Genomic DNA, 20,298 nt, shown 5'->3' with positions numbered 1-20,298 from the left:
TCGACCCGCGACGTATAGCGGCCAGCAATTTCCTCTCTGGTCGCGGCAACGAAGATGCTGTCCCCGTTCGTTGCGCTGACCTCTCCGTACATGAAACGCATAAAAAAATACAAAACTTTTAGATAATTCACATTTATTACAAATAATAAGAAAACACATAAACAAAACTAAATTAAACTTATAGTCACCTGCAAACTGGGCTGACTTTGGTGGATGGGTGACGCTTAATTTCGTCCCACTACATACCCCACCCACAAGCTCAGTTTGTCAGGTTTTAACCGAAATTAAAACTTTTCAATATACAATATTTAACTGTTAATACATTTTCCTCACATTTTACGTAACCTAGAGTCCTTGCTATTAGATAGATTTAATCCTTTTAATACGATATTGTTGTGACTATTTGTCATTTACTCTTAATTGTGCTATTATGGTAATTCGTAACCGAATATAGGGAGATTGCTCCTCTTCCGTTAATAGTTGCCAAATTACAATATTAAGTGTCCGGTGAGTTTGTTTCAAGTTGGAAGTGGAGTGTTGTATATAGGGAGTGTGCTTTTACAGGATTGTTGATTACAAGTCTGCGTGTGTAACTAGTTAATATCTTACAATAATGTCGGGAAGTGAAATGTCAGACGCAGAGCAATCCATGTCCGATAGGAGCATGAGATCACTTTTTAGGGCGATCGCTAAATTAAAACAATCTAACGAGGAATCTACTGCTAGATTAAAAGAGGAACTAAAACAGGAATTAAAACAGTCTAACGAAGAATCTATGGCTAGATTAAAACAGTCTAACGAGGAATCTACTGCTAAATTAAAAGAGGAACTAAAACAGGAATTAAAACAGTCTAACGAAGAATCTATGGCTAGATTAAAACAGTCTAACGAGGAATCTACTGCTAGATTAAAAGAGGAACTAAAACAGGAATTAAAACAGTCTAACGAGGAATCTACTGCTAGACTTAAAGGGGAGCTAACAAAATCAACAGACAGGTTGCAGGAATATCTTAATGAAACCAGTCGAGAATTAAGTGATAAAATAGAGTCTTCTAAAGTTGAAATGCAGGAAAAATTAGTAGGACTTAGTAATAAGATTGCTGATAATTGTAAAAGGTTAGAAGAACATATCCAGGAATCACGCGAGGAAAAAGCTCGCATGCGCAACGATATCACTGACTTAACCGAGAGACTAGATAGTGTCCATATCTTAGTTGTAAATGAAATACAGAAAAATAACGATATGTTACGAGATGAATTTTCTATGCAAACAGAAACTGTTCGCAGAGAATTATTGAAATCTATTAAAGAGGTCTCTACCAAACCTGTAGAGATTTCTTCAATAGATAATGTAGAATTAGAGACATTAACCCATCAAGTAGAAAAGGACCATACCGAAATCGAAAACATGAAATTTTTAATTACTGAAATATGCAGTAACCATGAGACTGCCAAAGATAATAACATTGATGAAGGTACAGAGCGTTCACATCGTGAGCACAGTGAAGAATCAATATTAGCTAATCGCGTATCCAATACAGAAATGCGGATACAGGAAATTACTAAACGGTTATCGGAATTAGATAATAACGAGAACATTTCAGGTAGCAGAGGTAATAACGTAATCAGAGACAACAGTCGCATCGAATTTGCTAGCACGGACGACAACAATATGAATAAAGCAATCACGGCAAGCCAATCCGATGCAACTCCGTCTCTGCAATCTAAACAAAATCCGACTATTTCTCTCGCAGAATGTCTGGATGACATAACGACAAATTCAAATGTAGCAAGTCGATTTCCTGTATTCAAACCAGGAGGCGAACTTCACCCTATAATCTTTATAAAAGCTTTTGAAACATCATTATCTCCTAAATGGAGTAATGAAAAACGCATTCAATTTGTAATAGGACATTTAGAAGCAGAAGCTGCGGAATGGGCAGTACTGCATAGAACTGAGTTCAGGGATTGGGATGATTTTGTTAAGCAGTTTAAACAAAATTATTGGTCAAGAGGAAAACAACAACACTTAACTTTAGAGTTGTTAGACCCTCCTCCATATTCTAAACGGTGGGGAGGTTATAGGAATTATTTTGAATGGCATTTAAACCGTGCTAAATTAATTGAAGAACCAGTTATTGAAAGTCATCTAATGCGAGTCCTAATTAGTAGGTTACCGTATTACATAAAGGAGAGAAAAATGTTAGTCTACGAATTGTCTATCCAAACTAAAAAAAAGGAAAAATTGCGAACAGATTGTTAAAAATGCCGAACGGAGAATTAAAAGTTATAATCAACATGCTACAGAACCCTCAGTTCAGGTAGGAGATCTTGTGTTAGTACGATCTCATCCTAAAAGTTCTAAGATCGGTAAGGAATGGAGAAAATTCTTCTTTATCTTTGAAGGTCCATATGTTGTACATAAGATTGTACATCCCAAAGCATTACTTCTTATGGAACCTTCATCAGGTGTAATTAAAGGATTATATAGTGTTGATGAAATGAAACCCTTCATTCCTAAATAAGTTAATATTTAGTATATGTTACACACGGAAGAGCGTTCATAGTTTATTCATGTGAAGTTTTTCGTGATAGTTACGTGTTATTTTAAATAAATGACAGAAAGCTTAAACATGTGTTCTACAATAATCTACTGGTACTTCAAAAAGAGAAAGATAACCAAAAGGGGGATTTATATGGAGGAAATTTTGCTCTTAGGTCTAAAGGAATTTTGCGTATTTTAAATTTACTCGGATAGTAGGAACCAAAGGGGATGGTTAATAGTTTTAGGGACCATGGGCGTCCAGAGCTATATGGCTCACGAGAACATAGCAGAGTGCCTTTAATAGAGGTTTGTAATAGTGTTAATATAGAACACACCAAACGGGGCTCTCTCGCTTGTTTCTCCTAAATAAATGGCCATTACCCAACAAGGTGTCCGAAGGTAAAGAAAGCCGTGCCGAGATTCTAAAGAGAGTTTTGCTTGATTTCTTCTTGACCTCAGGCATAAATAAGGCATTAGGGAAGAGAATGACGTAAAGTAAATAGTACTATTAGTTATTGTGAGAAACTTATTAGTAATATACATTCTTGGAAATAATAACTCTAGTAAATAAATGAAACTGAAACTAATCTATCACCATTTGAACGCTCTGTCCAATGGTACAACGTTAAAGAACGTACTAAATTAGTATTTATTGGCAACTATTAACTGAAGAGGAGCAATCTCCCTATATTCGGTTACGAATTACCAGAATAGCACAATTAATTAACAGTTAAATATTGTATATTGAAAAGTTTTAATTTCGGTTAAAACCTGACAAACTGAGCTTGTGGGTGGGGTATGTAGTGGGACGAAATTAAGCGTCACCTATCCACCAAAGTCAGCCCAGTTTGCAGGTGACTATAAGTTTAATTTAGTTTTGTTTATGTGTTTTCTTATTATTTGTAATAAATGTGAATTATCTAAAAGTTTTGTATTTTTTTATGCGTTTCATGTACGGAGAGGTCGGCGCAACGAACGGGGACAGCATCTTCGTTGCCGCGACCAGAGAGGAAATTGCTGGCCGCTACACGTCGCGGGTCGACAGCCAAGGAGCAACAGAAGATCCTGGAACCGAGTTGTTGCGTCGTGTTTCTAAAAAATTAAAAATGAATTTTTATACTCTTTTCGTACAACAATGACGTCATATAGAGCTTAATCTTATTGAAATGTCAGTCATTGTCTGTCAACGCTCAAGTTCACATCTGTATGTGTAGGAAGCTAATAAAATAGTGTATGCTATTAAAGTTGAAACACGTGTCTTGAAGATTTATTTATGAAGAATTGTGTGAACGGATTAATAATATATTTGACAAGATTAGTAATTCTTACGTCGTTCACCGAAACTTTGAATCTAAAACGTTTATTTAATGTGTGATTCTGATATCGATTAGATCAAGATAACGTGTGTCAATATAATTTCTGAGGAGAAACAAACGAAATTTAAATTGGGAAAAGTTACAAAACCAAATTGGCCCAAGTGATGTAATTCTTTGCATACGACTCAACGGATGTTTTACAGTTTCGTTCAAGAACCATCCTATGACAATTTAAAAGAATATGAATCATTTTTAAAGTGGGTTGTAACTGACGTAGGTGACGAAGTCTGCACATGGTCATACATATATCAAACGAAAACTAATACGTCGTTACACTATTATTAATCCATTTACATAATTCTTCATAAATAAATCTTCAAGACACGTGTTTCAACTTTAGTAGCATACACTATTTTATTAGCTTCCTACACATACATATGTGAACTTGAGCGTTGACAGACAGTGACTGACATTTCAATAAGATTAAGCTCTATATGACGTCATTGTTGTACAAAAAGAGTATAAAAATTCATTTTTAATTTTTTAGAAACACGACGCAACAACTCGGTTCCAGGATCTTCTGTTGCTCCTTGGCTGTCGACCCGCGACGTATAGCGGCCAGCAATTTCCTCTCTGGTCGCGGCAACGAAGATGCTGTCCCCGTTCGTTGCGCCGACCTCTCCGTACATGAAACGCATAAAAAAATACAAAACTTTTAGATAATTCACATTTATTACAAATAATAAGAAAACACATAAACAAACTAAATTAAACTTATAGTCACCTGCAAACTGGGCTGACTTTGGTGGATGGGTGACGCTTAATTTCGTCCCACTACATACCCCACCCACAAGCTCAGTTTGTCAGGTTTTAACCGAAATTAAACTTTTCAATATACAATATTTAACTGTTAATTAATTGTGCTATTCTGGTAATTTGTAACCGAATATAGGGAGATTGCTCCTCTTCAGTTAATAGTTGCCAATAAATACTAATTTAGTACGTTCTTTAACGTTGTACATTAGGACAGAGCGTTCAAATGGTGATAGATTAGTTTCAGTTTCATTTATTTACTAGAGTTATTATTTCCAAGAATGTATATTACTAATAAGTTTCTCACAATAACTAATAGTACTATTTACTTTACGTCATTCTCTTCCCTAATGCCTTATTTATGCCTGAGGTCAAGAAGAAATCAAGCAAAACTCTCTTTAGAATCTCGGCACGGCTTTCTTTACCTTCGGACACCTTGTTGGGTAATGGCCATTTATTTAGGAGAAACAAGCGAGAGAGCGCCGTTTGGTGTGTTCTGTATTAACACTATTACAAACCTCTATTAAAGGCACTCTGCTATGTTCTCGTGAGCCATATAGCTCTGGACGCCCATGGTCCCTAAAACTATTAACCATCCCCTTTGGTTCCTACTATCCGAGTAAATTTAAAATACGCAAAATTCCTTTAGACCTAAGAGCAAAATTTCCTCCATATAAATCCCCCTTTTGGTTATCTTTCTCTTTTTGAAGTACCAGTAGATTATTGTAGAACACATGTTTAAGCTTTCTGTCATTTTTTTTAAAATAACACGTAACTATCACGAAAAACTTCACATGAATAAACTATGAACGCTCTTCCGTGTGTAACATATACTAAATATTAACTTATTTAGGAATGAGAGTTTCATTTGATCAACACTATATAATCCTTTAATTACACCTGATGAAGGTTCCATAAGAAGTAATGCTTTGGGATGTACAATCTTATGTACAACATATGGACCTTCAAAGATAAAGAAGAATTTTCTCCATTCCTTACCGATCTTAGAACTTTTAGGATGAGATCGTACTAACACAAGATCTCCTACCTGAACTGAGGGTTCTGTAGCATGTTGATTATAACTTTTAATTCTCCGTTCGGCATTTTTAACAATCTGTTCGCAATTTTTCCTTTTTTTTCGTTTGGATAGACAATTCGTAGACTAACATTTTTCTCTCCTTTATATAATACGGTAACCTACTAATTAGGACTCGTATTAGATGACTTTCAATAACTGGTTCTTCAATTAATTTAGCACGGTTTAAATGCCATTCAAAATAATTCCTATAACCTCCCCACCGTTTGGAATATGGAGGAGGGTCTAACAACTCTAAAGTTAAGTGTTGTTGTTTTCCTCTTGACCAATAATTTTGTTTAAACTGCTTAACAAAATCATCCCAATCCCTGAATTCAGTTCTATGCAGTACTGCCCATTCCGCAGCTTCTGCTTCTAAATGTCCTATTACAAATTGAATGCGTTTTTCATTACTCCATTTAGGAGATAATGATGTTTCAAAAGCTTTTATAAAGATTATAGGGTGAAGTTCGCCTCCTGGTTTGAATACAGGAAATCGACTTGCTACATTTGAATTTGTCGTTATGTCATCCAGACATTCTGCGAGAGAAATAGTCGGATTTTGTTTAGATTGCAGAGACGGAGTTGCATCGGATTGGCTTGTCGTGATTGCTTTATTCATATTGTTATCGTCCGTGCTAGCAAATTCGATGCGACTGTTGTCTCTGATTACGTTATTACCTCTGCTACCTGAAATGTTCTCGTTATTATCTAATTCCGATAACCGTTTAGTAATTTCCTGTATCCGCATTTCTGTATTGGATACGCGATTAGCTAATATCGATTCTTCACTGTGCTCACGATGTGAACGCTCTGTACCTTCATCAATGTTATTATCTTTGGCAGTCTCAAGGTTACTGCATATTTCAGTAATTAAAAATTTCATGTTTTCGATTTCGGTATGGTCCTTTTCTACTTGATGGGTTAATGTCTCTAATTCTACATTATCTATTGAAGAAATCTCTACAGGTTTGGTAGAGACCTCTTTAATAGATTTCAATAATTCTCTGCGAACAGTTTCTGTTTGCATAGAAAATTCATCTCGTAACATATCGTTATTTTTCTGTATTTCATTTACAACTAAGATATGGACACTATCTAGTCTCTCGGTTAAGTCAGTGATATCGTTGCGCATGCGAGCTTTTTCCTCGTGCGATTCCTGGATATGTTCTTCTAACCTTTTACAATTATCAGCAATCTTATTACTAAGTCCTACTAATTTTTCCTGCATTTCAACTTTAGAAGACTCTATTTTATCACTTAATTCTCGACTGGTTTCATTAAGATATTCCTGCAACCTGTCTGTTGATTTTGTTAGCTCCCCTTTAAGTCTAGCAGTAGATTCCTCGTTAGACTGTTTTAATTCCTGTTTTAGTTCCTCTTTTAATCTAGCAGTAGATTCCTCGTTAGACTGTTTTAATCTAGCCATAGATTCTTCGTTAGACTGTTTTAATTCCTGTTTTAGTTCCTCTTTTAATCTAGCAGTAGATTCCTCGTTAGACTGTTTTAATCTAGCCATAGATTCTTCGTTAGACTGTTTTAATTCCTGTTTTAGTTCCTCTTTTAATCTAGCAGTAGATTCCTCGTTAGATTGTTTTAATTTAGCGATCGCCCTAAAAAGTGATCTCATGCTCCTATCGGACATGGATTGCTCTGCGTCTGACATTTCACTTCCCGACATTATTGTAAGATATTAACTAGTTACACACGCAGACTTGTAATCAACAATCCTGTAAAAGCACACTCCCTATATACAACACTCCACTTCCAACTTGAAACAAACTCACCGGACACTTAATATTGTAATTTGTAGTTCTCGATGATCAGTGTGCTGCTATGGGCTGCAGATGTAACAGCCGTCGATGCAGCCGCTGAGATGCTGCGACCCTGTTTCCGCAACCGGCAGGACGCTGAGTCGAACACCGGAAACGTCGCTGGCTGCAACCACGCCCGGCACCGCCGTAGACAGGCGAAGCCCTCAGCAACACCTCTAATACCAGCCGGAGGAACGCCCCGCAGCTGACGTACTGGGCCTATTAGTTTAGGGAGAAAAAAGGTTGTCGGGGTTTGCAGCGTTCAGCTGCTGCCCAACAGATGCGCCTTCTCGTGGAACAACTGCGTGACCGTACTGCTTGGCTGCGGCTCCGTCAGATGCCCACACCCACGAAGTCGCCGCTGGCTGGTGAAGGCTCCACGAAAACTCGCGTTGACTTCCGAAGGACTCTTGATGTTTTGTTTCGTACCTGTGTGCCTTAGTTGCACACAAGTCCTGTTTCTAAGGTCGCCACGGTGTGGTGTGGCGGTGTATTAGTTTTCGTTTGATATATGTATGACCATGTGCAGACTTCGTCACCTACGTCAGTTACAACCCACTTTAAAAATGATTCATATTCTTTTAAATTGTCATAGGATGGTTCTTGAACGAAACTGTAAAACATCCGTTGAGTCGTATGCAAAGAATTACATCACTTGGGCCAATTTGGTTTTGTAACTTTTCCCAATTTAAATTTCGTTTGTTTCTCCTCAGAAATTATATTGACACACGTTATCTTGATCTAATCGATATCAGAATCACACATTAAATAAACGTTTTAGATTCAAAGTTTCGGTGAACGACGTAAGAATTACTAATCTTGTCAAATATATTATTAATCCGTTCACACAATTCTTCATAAATAAATCTTCAAGACACGTGTTTCAACTTTAATAGCATACACTATTTTATTAGCTTCCTACACATACAGATGTGAACTTGAGCGTTGACAGACAATGACTGACATTTCAATAAGATTAAGCTCTATATGACGTCATTGTTGTACGAAAAGAGTATAAAAATTCATTTTTAATTTTTTAGAAACACGACGCAACAACTCGGTTCCAGGATCTTCTGTTGCTCCTTGGCTGTCGACCCGCGACGTATAGGGGCCAGCAATTTCCTCTCTGGTCGCGGCAACGAAGATGCTGTCCCCGTTCGTTGCGCCGACCTCTCCGTACATGAAACGCATAAAAAAATACAAAACTTTTAGATAATTCACATTTATTACAAATAATAAGAAAACACATAAACAAAACTAAATTAAACTTATAGTCACCTGCAAACTGGGCTGACTTTGGTCGATGGGTGACGCTTAATTTCGTCCCACTACAAATCTCATTTGCGGAGCATGGTTTCTGAGTAACCACATGAAGGCCACCTCTGCCTCAGTTCAATTATTTTTATTGTTGTCATCAGTAGATTTCTTTTTGAAAGCATTTCATAATACAAGCCCTCAATTTTCCTATTAATCTGGAGCTGGTGGAGTGTAGAGTGTAGAGTGTGACTTGTAGGTGGTTGACCACAAGTTGCAGATATTGCGAAAATCCACGTAAATACGCGCCACAAGCGCGCCTAAAGCCCCCTGTCGCAGACCATTCGCAGGCACCGCGAGCGCACTCAATCACTCTAGCAGTATCAGCTGTCGTTTCGCTCAGTAAGATTATTCGTCATGTGCAGACCTCCCTTCCACATCTCACAAGTTCTTCCACACTTTCCAACAGCGAGCTCACAGCAACCCAACTCTTTCTCCCGCTCCGCTGATTCTGTAACGGTAATGTTTATACGTAAAGTTGAAGGAATATTTAATTTCTTTTTAATGGTCTCATTACAATTTGGTTAGTATTTGACGAAAAATTGCTTCCGACGTCTGATTAGAAACATTAATCTTGAGGTAATAAAATAACTTTCCAGAGGTGCAAAGTCAAAAACGACACAGTTGTTGAACAACGTAATTATTGATGGATATGGTAGATAAAACCAAACGTCGCGCCAGACAACAACTGTTCCTGAGCATACACGAAACCAGATATTCGCGTTCCAAGGACGTTCTTTGGAACAACTGAGCTCCATGAGCACGTCTCAAAGCCCAGCATTTGTGATAATTTTTTTATGGTAGTGCCTGTTATAACTGGTGCATTTGATGACAGAACTGTACTATTAATAACTGTAGCACCAGATATAACATTTCCTCGAATTCGAGGTTTGCCCTCTTTGCCTGTGGTAGTCTACTTCGGCCGTCAAGTGGTTTTTGGGTACAAGAGAGCACAATTTGTTACGTTTATCACTAATCTAATTTCTACGCTACAAACACAGACTCAGAACAGTTCTTGCACATAATATCCTCAACTTTCAGTCGTATATGTTCCAATCTCTGTCCTTACCTACAGATTTTACCATGTACAACTCTCTATAGTACCACTGAATTTAGTCTTTATGTCCTAGAAAAGCGTTAGACTATTTAAAATCGTATGTCCTACCGTCCTGCCTGTAGAGTCTTGTACCGCAAGGAAGCAAGGAAGGGGATGTTGCTATGGGTGGCCAGTATCCTCTTTCTACAAAACAAATGCATTCGTCGATTAATATGGTTCTTTATTTACTTGTACCGGTACTGCAAAGTTTACTTAACTGAAGTAGAGTCCATGTGTTGTGGCACAAACTCTTCCGTAATAGTCCTCTTGCAGACAATACCAGTAATCCTGTTACTGAAAATTTTAGTGTCACTGCTAGCCTCGCTCTGCGATTGAATGACAGACGCCGCACTGGAATGTGAGTCGAGTCGAGTGAGGCCCTCCGGTCAGTGGCAGTGGCCTAAATACTTGTTGGAGAGAGGGCGTTGGCGGCATGTTCCCTGCAGATGTGTCTCTGGCATTTCACGTCATAGGCGACTACGCCAGAGTGTGAAATATTTAAGAGATTAGTTGACAGAAGACACTGGGACATGATCCCCTAGTTCACAGTTTAAAGAATGTACAGAATATCAGAAGAGTAAGAATACTAGTCATAAGACAGTCGTACAAGTGGATTTTTTGAACAAAATAAAATCAGTGGCCAGCCATTTTTAACAATACCATTTATCAGTGATAAACAGCACCATGTCTGGTTTTGAGCCGACATGTTTGTCTTCAGACATCTGTTCATATTTACAGTAAATTATGATAAATGTGTGATAATCATTGATTGTAGCGTATGTTCCTTGACAGCACGAAACGATGTAGGAAAAGCGAACTGCTTTATGGTACACTATCCAAACAATGGATTATAAAACGTAAATAACTTCCTAAGATAAGAAGTGAATTAGTTTTGTGTCATACTAATCGAAAATAGTGCGCCTTGTTATTGCTACTTTCGAAGAAGTGCATATGTTGATGAGTACCAGCCACGATTAAACAGTTTAACAATATTGAAATTCAGATAGTGTAAAGCATTACTCAAATACACCTAAGTATTTCAGCTACAAAGATGTTTATATACAAATATTGCGATCTACAAACACATGACTGAGCCAAGGATTTTTTCTGTCAGAGAAGTTACATGTCCAACGTCTCACACTTCAATTTTCAAGAAAATTCAAGTTGTACAAGTTGCATTATTTTTTACTTTCTCATGTCCGCTGAAAATAACACATCATAAAGTATACAAAAATTCAGCATGCGTATTTTTGTGCCCGTGAAAACACTGAAAATAGTCGGTCGACTGACTTTACGTTTAATACAACGTTGCAAAAGTATAAGCTCATGTTTTTATATAACTATTTTTAATATATATAAATAAATATGAAATATATGAAGGGTAAACTTTGTTAGCAAAAATCGAGAAAAGTTCTTGACTGATTGAACTCTAATTTTTACACGTACCCTAACAAACATTCAGACGGACGTACCATGAATGTTTTTAATGCATGCACTATGTAAATGTATATTTAATTTACAACAGGGAACATTGTTACCAAAAATTTCGAAACGTTCTTCACAGATTTACTTAAAACTTTACACGATACTCTCACGGAAATTCAGACGAACGGTCGGCTACACCGTTCATGTTGTAAATAATATTTAAATTATATGTATTATATAAAGGGAAAAGAATGTTGCCAAAAATCAAAAAGTACTTGCACCATACACTTCCACTTTTTACACATTCCTCCCTTTAACATTTGGACGACTTCATGCTTTAAACGATACTCTATTAAACATTCAGATGGAGATAGACAGTACAATTTTCTAAATAATAAAGTACAGGTTTTCCGTTAAAACAAACAGAGAGAAAGAATATTCTCTACAGTAAAAATGTGTGGTTTTGTTTTCTTTGTCGCACCCAGTTTTAACTGAGGTAGTGCATTTAAACAGTTAGGCAAATTTTTTCTCTCGTCTACGTTGTTCCTCACCATATATATGTTTTTTAAACGTACATTGTGTACACAACAACGTTGTGTTCTCTTTTCTTCCTCGCAGACGGATTTCACAGAAAACAGGAAAACTGTATTTCTGGCTTATCCACTTAAGATTAGAATACTGTTACACAATCTGAATTTGCTACAACAATATATAATAATGAATGTGCCTCAACAGGGAAGGGGATAGGAGGTGGCAGAGAGATGGAAGGAGAATATGAAGGATGGAGAGAGGGTGAATGAGGAAGAGATGGACAAAATATGGGGAGGAAGAGATGTACAGAGGTGGATGGGACAAGGAGATTGGGACGTATATCCAATCCCTATACGTATTAGAAAAGTGTCCTCTCTCTTTTATTTCTTTTCCATTTAACCAGACTGAGAGATAGCAACGGTGCTCGGTGCAGCTAGTACTGAAATAAGTCCGGATACCTAAGAACGAGGAACAGCCAGATTAAAACACAGGAGTAACCAGGTAGCCAAATGGGGAAGACGAGCCTGTGGGTGACGAGGAGCTGACGTGGAGATACGTTTCAGGAAAAGTCCACGAATTTATTATTTCAGGACCCTTAATTTCCTACGGAAGATAATTGATTGATCCCTTCTCTGATGAATCGACAAGCCACGTCTTTCTTTTTGCTACTGGTTCAGCGTTGATATGCATTTCATTTTCATGTAAGTATACTTTACTTGAAGTTAGGATCAATTCGTTTTGAAAATGGTTGTATTTAATTTCAGCAGTATTCAGACTTTCTGGAACCATGTCTTACAGCTTTGTTCACAGTTAATACATTAACTAAATCAAACGTACATACAAGATGATACATTTAATATTTAAATACGTAGTAGATAGCAGTTTAGAATTTTAAAATATTTCTGAGAAAAAAGATAGAGGTATATATTGCTCTGGCGACGTTTATACTTTTGCATGATTTGGTATATTTGATACGACATATAAAGGGAGCCAGCATACGTGGCGTCGCACGAGGAATGCGCAATATTTGGGAAGATGGTGTTACTGCGTGCTACCGGCATCCTCCATCTCGTATGCCGCTTACAAAGGAGGCGGGCGGAGTTACAGGGCGCTCGCGTTTCTCGTGCAGAGTCCTTGAGTCTCCTGTTGCTCAGTATGGCGCCATTACTGCAGAGGGTACGTCGGCCTTCTGACTTATAACACAGTTTCAACAAATAAAATACGAACATCAAAAGTTCTAACACTGTAAATGAATTAGATATGAATAAATTTCCCTTAATTTACGTCTATTGTCACAAAACTTGCGTTTAACAAAAATAATGTACTAATGTACTGCACCCATAGTGGCATCGTAAAACGTTAAAATCAGCACCAGCATCGCCAAATATATTAAATAACAGCATATGCACGAGTCATGCTGTCATTAGTACTACTGTTTAAAACAAACTGCCGTACAGTAGCCGCAAGTTCACCAGATGTCGCTACTGTAGGCATACACTAGTTTTCAGTGATTAATTGAACAGCGTAAAATAAAGGTGAGGATACATTCGTTGAAGTCTGTAATGAGCTTATAAGGTATAAAAGGCATTAGAGCAATCAAAAGCGATGAAATCGAACACGACAAAAGTCAGATTGTTAAAAAGAGGAAGAGATACGAGACAGTAATTGACATATGCTCTAGTGCCAATATTATAGATAATGACATCGTTCATAGTTCAGATAATAATATAAAAAACTACAAAACAAATAGCAAAAGAAGCCACAATGAAGGAAAACGTAGTGCTGCACATAATCAGCACCCTCTTTTGGCGCTAACGCCTGAGTTACGCATAGGCGAGAAGTGGTTATAGGAACGTGACCGCCAGGGGGCCCTTGTACCCTGCTTCACTCCGTTGCAAGAAAAGAATGATAAAATTCCTTAGCAGTGCGTGAACAACATAATCTAGTTAATGCCGTATATTACATGAACAGAGAAGGAACAAGAAAATATTAGAGTTTTTCACTGCTACGGAATTTTACCATTCTTTTCTTGCAACGTACGGCAGTTTGCTTTGAACAGTTGTACTACTGACAACATAACTCGTGCATATGCTGTTATTTATATATATTTGGCGATGCTGGTGCCGATTTTGGGTTTAACGTTTTACGATGCCACTATGGCTGCAGTACATTACGACACTGTTTTTATAAAACATATGTATGCCTCTTCGTACTTAAATCGCACAAAAGCATACATATGTCAGTAGTACTTTTCTTTATGATCTATTTATTGTTTTTAATCTGTAGACATACTGCGAGTGTATTTATGTTTTCCTATACCTTTTGATGCAGATCTGAAGATAATCATTACAGACCTAATTCGGTAATCTGTTAACAAAATGTTTGTGACCATAGACGTAAATTAAACGAAAATTATTCTATGTACGGGTCACTGTTTTATTCGCGACAATGTCGCAGCTTGTGAAATTAGATAAGTAACAAAAGAAAATAACTTTCTAATTTTTCTCTCCACTTTTCATTGATACAAGCAGTGACAAAACTGGTGAATTACTGCAAACTTCCGCGAATTACCATAAATTACTGGGAAACGATATACCATTTACTCACAGGCTACCTTCGGTTTTGTTAGCGACAAAAGTGCGATGAGGGTACGTCGAGCAGCTTAATAAACCTACGAAGGTGTTACTTTACAAATTTCTTCTCGTCCTGTGATTTATCTTTTCTCAACAGTCTCATAATCATGCTCCAATAACCTCTCATAAAGCAGCGTTTTCAAGTTCCTCTCTTAAGGTGACTCCAGAAACTATACTCGTACTCTTGGCTAACTCTGCCTTTAAATTTGCAGGAATAAATGTACTACTTCGTTCGTCTTTACCTATAAATGTTTAGCTTGCTCGGCTAACAGCTTCATCACCTGTTCATAAACACTGAAAGTATCCGTATCCTAGTTTCTGTCACTGAAAGATGATGCAGTCCTAATCTAGCACAAGGAAATTAATTCTTTCTGGGTGTAACCTGTATGCAATTCTTCTCTCGAAAACACAGCGCTGTTCACGAACTACGAACAACCATAACTATCTCGCGGCAGTTGAGCAAAAACGCCTCATTACGGAAACCAACAGTGCACATTTCCAATTGGTACACATTACTTTCAAAAATTGTAATTTTTTCCAGCCACCAGGACATTAATTTTGAAAGTGAGATCGCTGCGCGAAAGCTATGAATTTTGTGCCAGCTAGGTTATCACCGTGGTTTTGTGGTTTTCAGCGGTGAGATTTCAGATATTTGACAACCCCTTTCTTTTCAGATAAGTTTACCTTTCTTCGGATTCACGTCCACTTTCAAATTTGTCTGTGATATGTAGCGGCGAAAACATTTAGGTGGTATGCGAAGCAGAAAAATACATAGACTACAAAGTTTAAAAAGTAAGTAGCATGTTATGAGTCTGAATGCTGCAGGGAACCTACCCTGAAACATTTTCTATTTATCAAACTCCTCCCGTCTAGGTCTGAGAAAGATCTGAGACTCTTAGCGTCTGATCTGATTTATTTCGCTACCAAAACATTTAAAATGTATTTGGAACGTACAGTACTTCCTATTGAACTGAGAGAGTCGTCCGCCAGGTAGAATGGCAGATGATTTTCTTTAAGTTCGCAGAAACTACTCGCGAACGTGACAACTGGACACCGTTTCCTAGCGATCTTTAAATGAGAATGTTGACGTCATTGCGATGAATTATTGCGTCCATAACCGAAACCAATCGCGTGAAAATTGCCACGGACTGAAGAGAAGTAATTCTGTACTTTGATCCTGTCTCATGAAGTGTCAGTATAGGATATATCCTGCTGTCGCAAATCAGAGAAAAAAGTCAACGAATCCACAATGATTTACCTTATGCAGTACTAGTCGCCCTCTAAACAGCATTATAATTTGTAGCTTGCTGTCATTCGTGATTATACTTCGAGAATGGCATCAAGCTACCAAAGTTGCTGCAGCCGAATCTGTCGAAAACCGTTAGGTAACCTCTCGTTTCAATCTCCACAATGCTTCCTCCTAAATTAATTACTATTCTGAAGTACCCCAGCGTTCATTTTTAGAACCTGTCACAGTTCTCTACTTATTTCAGTGTCATGAACCGAAATGTTATGAAACTTGGTTAATAGCACTTGGAGTGCAATCCAGCAGCGATTGAATAAGTCCTAGATAGATTTTCATATGTATGTGGAAACAGGACACATTATTTCCGTATGGGACGGGCAAGACGCTTGTGGACCCGGAAGAAGCGTTGTATCGTTCAACAAATGTGTTCCATTTGGTTAAGACAAGACGAAATTGGTGGCCAAGACAGCAACGTAATATCAGTCACTACCTTGCCCATCAAATCACTGTACCATGATTCAGGCCTGGAAGAAGACATCACCGTCCGGAAAGACACCAAGTATGCAGAGATGCAGGCAGTGCGCTAAATTGTTAACGAAGGCCACAGCTATCACGGTGTCTCCAATTACTACTCTAGGTGCCATGACAGCACAGAATACTATATCACAGCTGCAGCGTAGTAGTTACCCCCGGACCTGCGTCATGCGGTTCGCATGTTTCATGCATCCCTTGGCCTCCATGACGTCGTATCTGGACAGGACCATTGCCACGTGTAATAGGAAAGTGAGTCAATCAGGCCGTACTATTCCACTGATTCGCGTTCCTATCTCGATGATTCTGTGCCCACTGCAATCGTAACTATGTCGTTGAGTGAACATTGTGGACTGAATTGAGAGCTCTGGGAGACTTGGGCCTGTACCAGCATTTAGCTCTGTCATCAGAAACACAGTAGGCCAATTCCTATCCTTCTTAACGAAGCGGACAAACCTCCGGCCTCCACGATCTGTGATGAGGCCTGGAAACCAACATCCAGTCACCTAAGCGTGGTTTCATTGCCCTTCGATCTCTTTCCGTAGATGCTCTCGACAGTAGCACGCGAGCCGCAAACAGCCGACCAACTTTATCGACTCGAGAAGCTCGTTCCCAAGTGCTGGGCAACATCAACCATTTTTTTAGTTATCAGTGTTCTGAGTGGTTTGATGCGGCCCGCCATTAATTCCTCTCCTGTACCAACCACTTCATCTCAGAGTAGCACTTGCAACATACGTCCACAGTTATCTACTGGATGTATCCCACTCTCTGTCTTCCTCTACAGTTTGTGCCCTCTACAGGTTCCTCTAGTAATATGGAAATTATTCCCTCATGTCTTAACAGATGCCATATCATCCTATCGCTTTTTCTTATCAGTGTTCTCCACTTATTCCTTTCCTCCCGATTTTGAGCAGAACCTCCTCATTCCTTCCCAGTAAACTTAATCTTCAACATTCGTGTGTAGCACCACATCTCAAATGCTTTTCTTCTGTTTCACTTTTCCCATGGTACCCGTTTCTCTGCCATACAATGCTGTGCTCCAGACCTACATTTGCAGAAATTTCTTCCTCAATCAAGGCAAATGTTTGATAGTAGTAGACTTCTCTTGGTCAGGAATGCCCTTTTTGTCACTGCTAGTCTGCTTTTGATGTCCTCCTGGCTCCGTCCATCATTGGTTATTTTGCTGCCTAGGTAGCAGAATTCCTCAACTTCATCTACTTCGTGACCATCAATCCTGATATTAAGTTTCTCGTTGTTTTTATTTCTGCTACTTCTTGGACCGTGGTACTACCCAATTCTTTAGAAAATCAAAATTACAATCTCACCACAGTTATTTCAAGAAAATAGGAAGCCCAGGATCACTGGTGAAGAACAATCTTGTGTTTGTTTTACAATCTTAATTTGTCTCCAAACAGACTTTATCATAAACTTCAATTCCTACACTTTCCCTCTTACTGATGCAATATAAAGATCTTCACTTTGATTGAATTACGTAAACACGAATAAGAATCATATTATTTTGTGTCAGCAACCAAAATCATTGATAGTAGGCACTGTGAATAATCAATTACAAACAATCGTTATTGTTTAACCACGTCTCAAGAGACTAGTAACACCATACACTTCCAACCAATGTGACACAGCCACATAATACCACAACTTCATAAAGAACAAAGAGATCTTAAAGCTTAATAAAGCTGAAGTGCCCACATAAAGGTCAACACTGAAACATGCATATACTAAAAATATAAAGTGGACCAACCAAGGTCGCAAAACTTGCACACAGGAATAATAAGAAGTTGCACTTTCATTAAAGATATACAAATGATTAACATAAGTGTTAAATAAGAAGGGCTAGTAGTAACTCAACCAATAAAATGACTTACAGAAACGCCAGTGTTAACAAGGTGGTCCTCTTTAATTAACGGACATAATGACTCAGAATGATTCCCAAATTTCACTTAACTTGAGAGAACAGCGTTAAGGCCCATAGCAGTGTTTTGAAGCAATAACGCTACGGCCGGCAGGCAAAACGAGCGTTCACTCCCCACAGATGTGCACAGGGTCACATAGCAGGCGGTATATATTTATATATAATCCGACCGGCCCCACAATGAGCGGCCCTGACAAGAATCTATAACCGCACTGACGCCAGGGAACGAGCAGTCTTAACGAATGGCCTGCAGCACAAATAGATTGCAATGAAAACAAGGTCAAATCACAGTCATACTGGAATGTATAGTAAGCACTCCCCCAATTCTTAAGGAGCAATACTCTAACATTACCCGTCTCCCAGTAAATTAGCAAGAAACTTAGAGATCACTTTCAGTTGCCTTAAGGCACTTTCAATATTAAATAAACATACCAAACACTGCCGTGACAAATGATGAAACCATTTACTCTACGGCTGCCGGGCACGTACACAACCTCAGGCAGTCCCAAAGTGGACAATACGTCCTAAAACAAATTAAAATTTGCATGAAAACCACTTAAAACACACACTCAACGGCTGATCAAAACGGAATGATGAACATCAGCCTCCTTAAAATAACCACTGTGGAACAAAGTTCAGAATCATCTTCGACAGCTAGCCGTGCCACAATAAGTTTCAACAATCTTCTTAGTTAAACATAGAATGAAAGTCATACGTAACTTGGAACTTGCAAATTACGAGCTGGGAAGCTGTTCAGCACGAGACGACGAACCCACCACAATTTTGCACGTCAAGGTGCCCAATGATCGGCACCGTACATCCGGCGCGCGCCATAAGGCAAGGGCGGCGAGCACGACAAGGCCCATGCACCACGGTTAGGGACGCGGGCTTGTTTTCAACACAAGTTGCCTCGTTGAACGCCGACCGGATACTTACTCGTCACACGTTCACCCGGAAAACCAGCCGGGGGAGCAGTCAAAGACAGCAGGACCACCGAATATCGATATCAGCGATGGAGGTAGAACACCCTAGTGCCAGCAGCCACGGCTCAATTCTCATTACTTTCGTCTTTCTACCATCTAATCTCAGTCCCTATTCCCCACTCATTGGACTGTTGATTGCCCTCAGCAGATCCTGTAATTCTTCTTGACTTTCACTCAGGATGGCAATGTTATCAGTGAATCGTATCATTGTTATCCCTTCACCATGAATTTTATTTCTACTCCTGAAACTTCCTTTTATTTCCATCATTGCTTCGTCGATGCACAGATTGCACAGTAGGGGCGAACGACTCTATCCCTGTCTTACACCTTCTGTAATCCTAGCACTTCGTTCTTGATCGTCCACTCTTATTATTCCCTCTTGGCTGTTGTACATATTGTATATGAACCGTCTCTCCCTATAGCTTACCCCTAGTTTTCTCAGAATTTCGAACATCTTGCGCCATTTTACATTGTCGAACGCTTTTTCCAGGTCGACAAATCCTATGGACGTGTCTTAATTTTTCTTTAGTCTTGATTCCATCATTCCAGAATTGCCTCTCTGGTTCCTTTACCTTTCCTAAAGACAAACAGATCGTCATCTAACGCATCCTCAATTTTTTTCCCATTCTTCTGTACATTACTCTTGTCAGAGACTTGGATGTATGAGCTGTAAATCTAATTGTGCGATAATTATTGTACTTGTCAGATGCAGTCTTCGGATTGTGTGGATGATCTTTTTCCGAAAGTCAGATGGAATGTCGGAAGGCTCATACATTCTACACACCAACGTGAATACTCGTTTTATTATCACTTCCTACAATGATTTTAGAAATTCTAATGGAATGCTATCTATCCCTTCTGCCCTATTTGATTTTAAGTCCTCAAAAGCTCTCTTAAATTCAGACTCTAATAATTTTTTCATAATGTGAGGCCATAGTCATAATATATTTCTTTAAAGTCAGTACCGCCATTAGACTGTTCTTTATTGGCGGTGTTACATTTACACGATCATGATTTCGGCTTCAGATGTCATATTGCCGTAT

The sequence above is a fragment of the Schistocerca piceifrons genome, chromosome 4, assembly GCF_021461385.2.
Source record: "Schistocerca piceifrons isolate TAMUIC-IGC-003096 chromosome 4, iqSchPice1.1, whole genome shotgun sequence".
In the NCBI taxonomy this organism is placed as follows: domain Eukaryota; kingdom Metazoa; phylum Arthropoda; class Insecta; order Orthoptera; family Acrididae; genus Schistocerca; species Schistocerca piceifrons.
The sequence above is the reverse complement of the archived record's forward strand: the minus strand, read 5'-3'. Positions refer to the sequence as shown.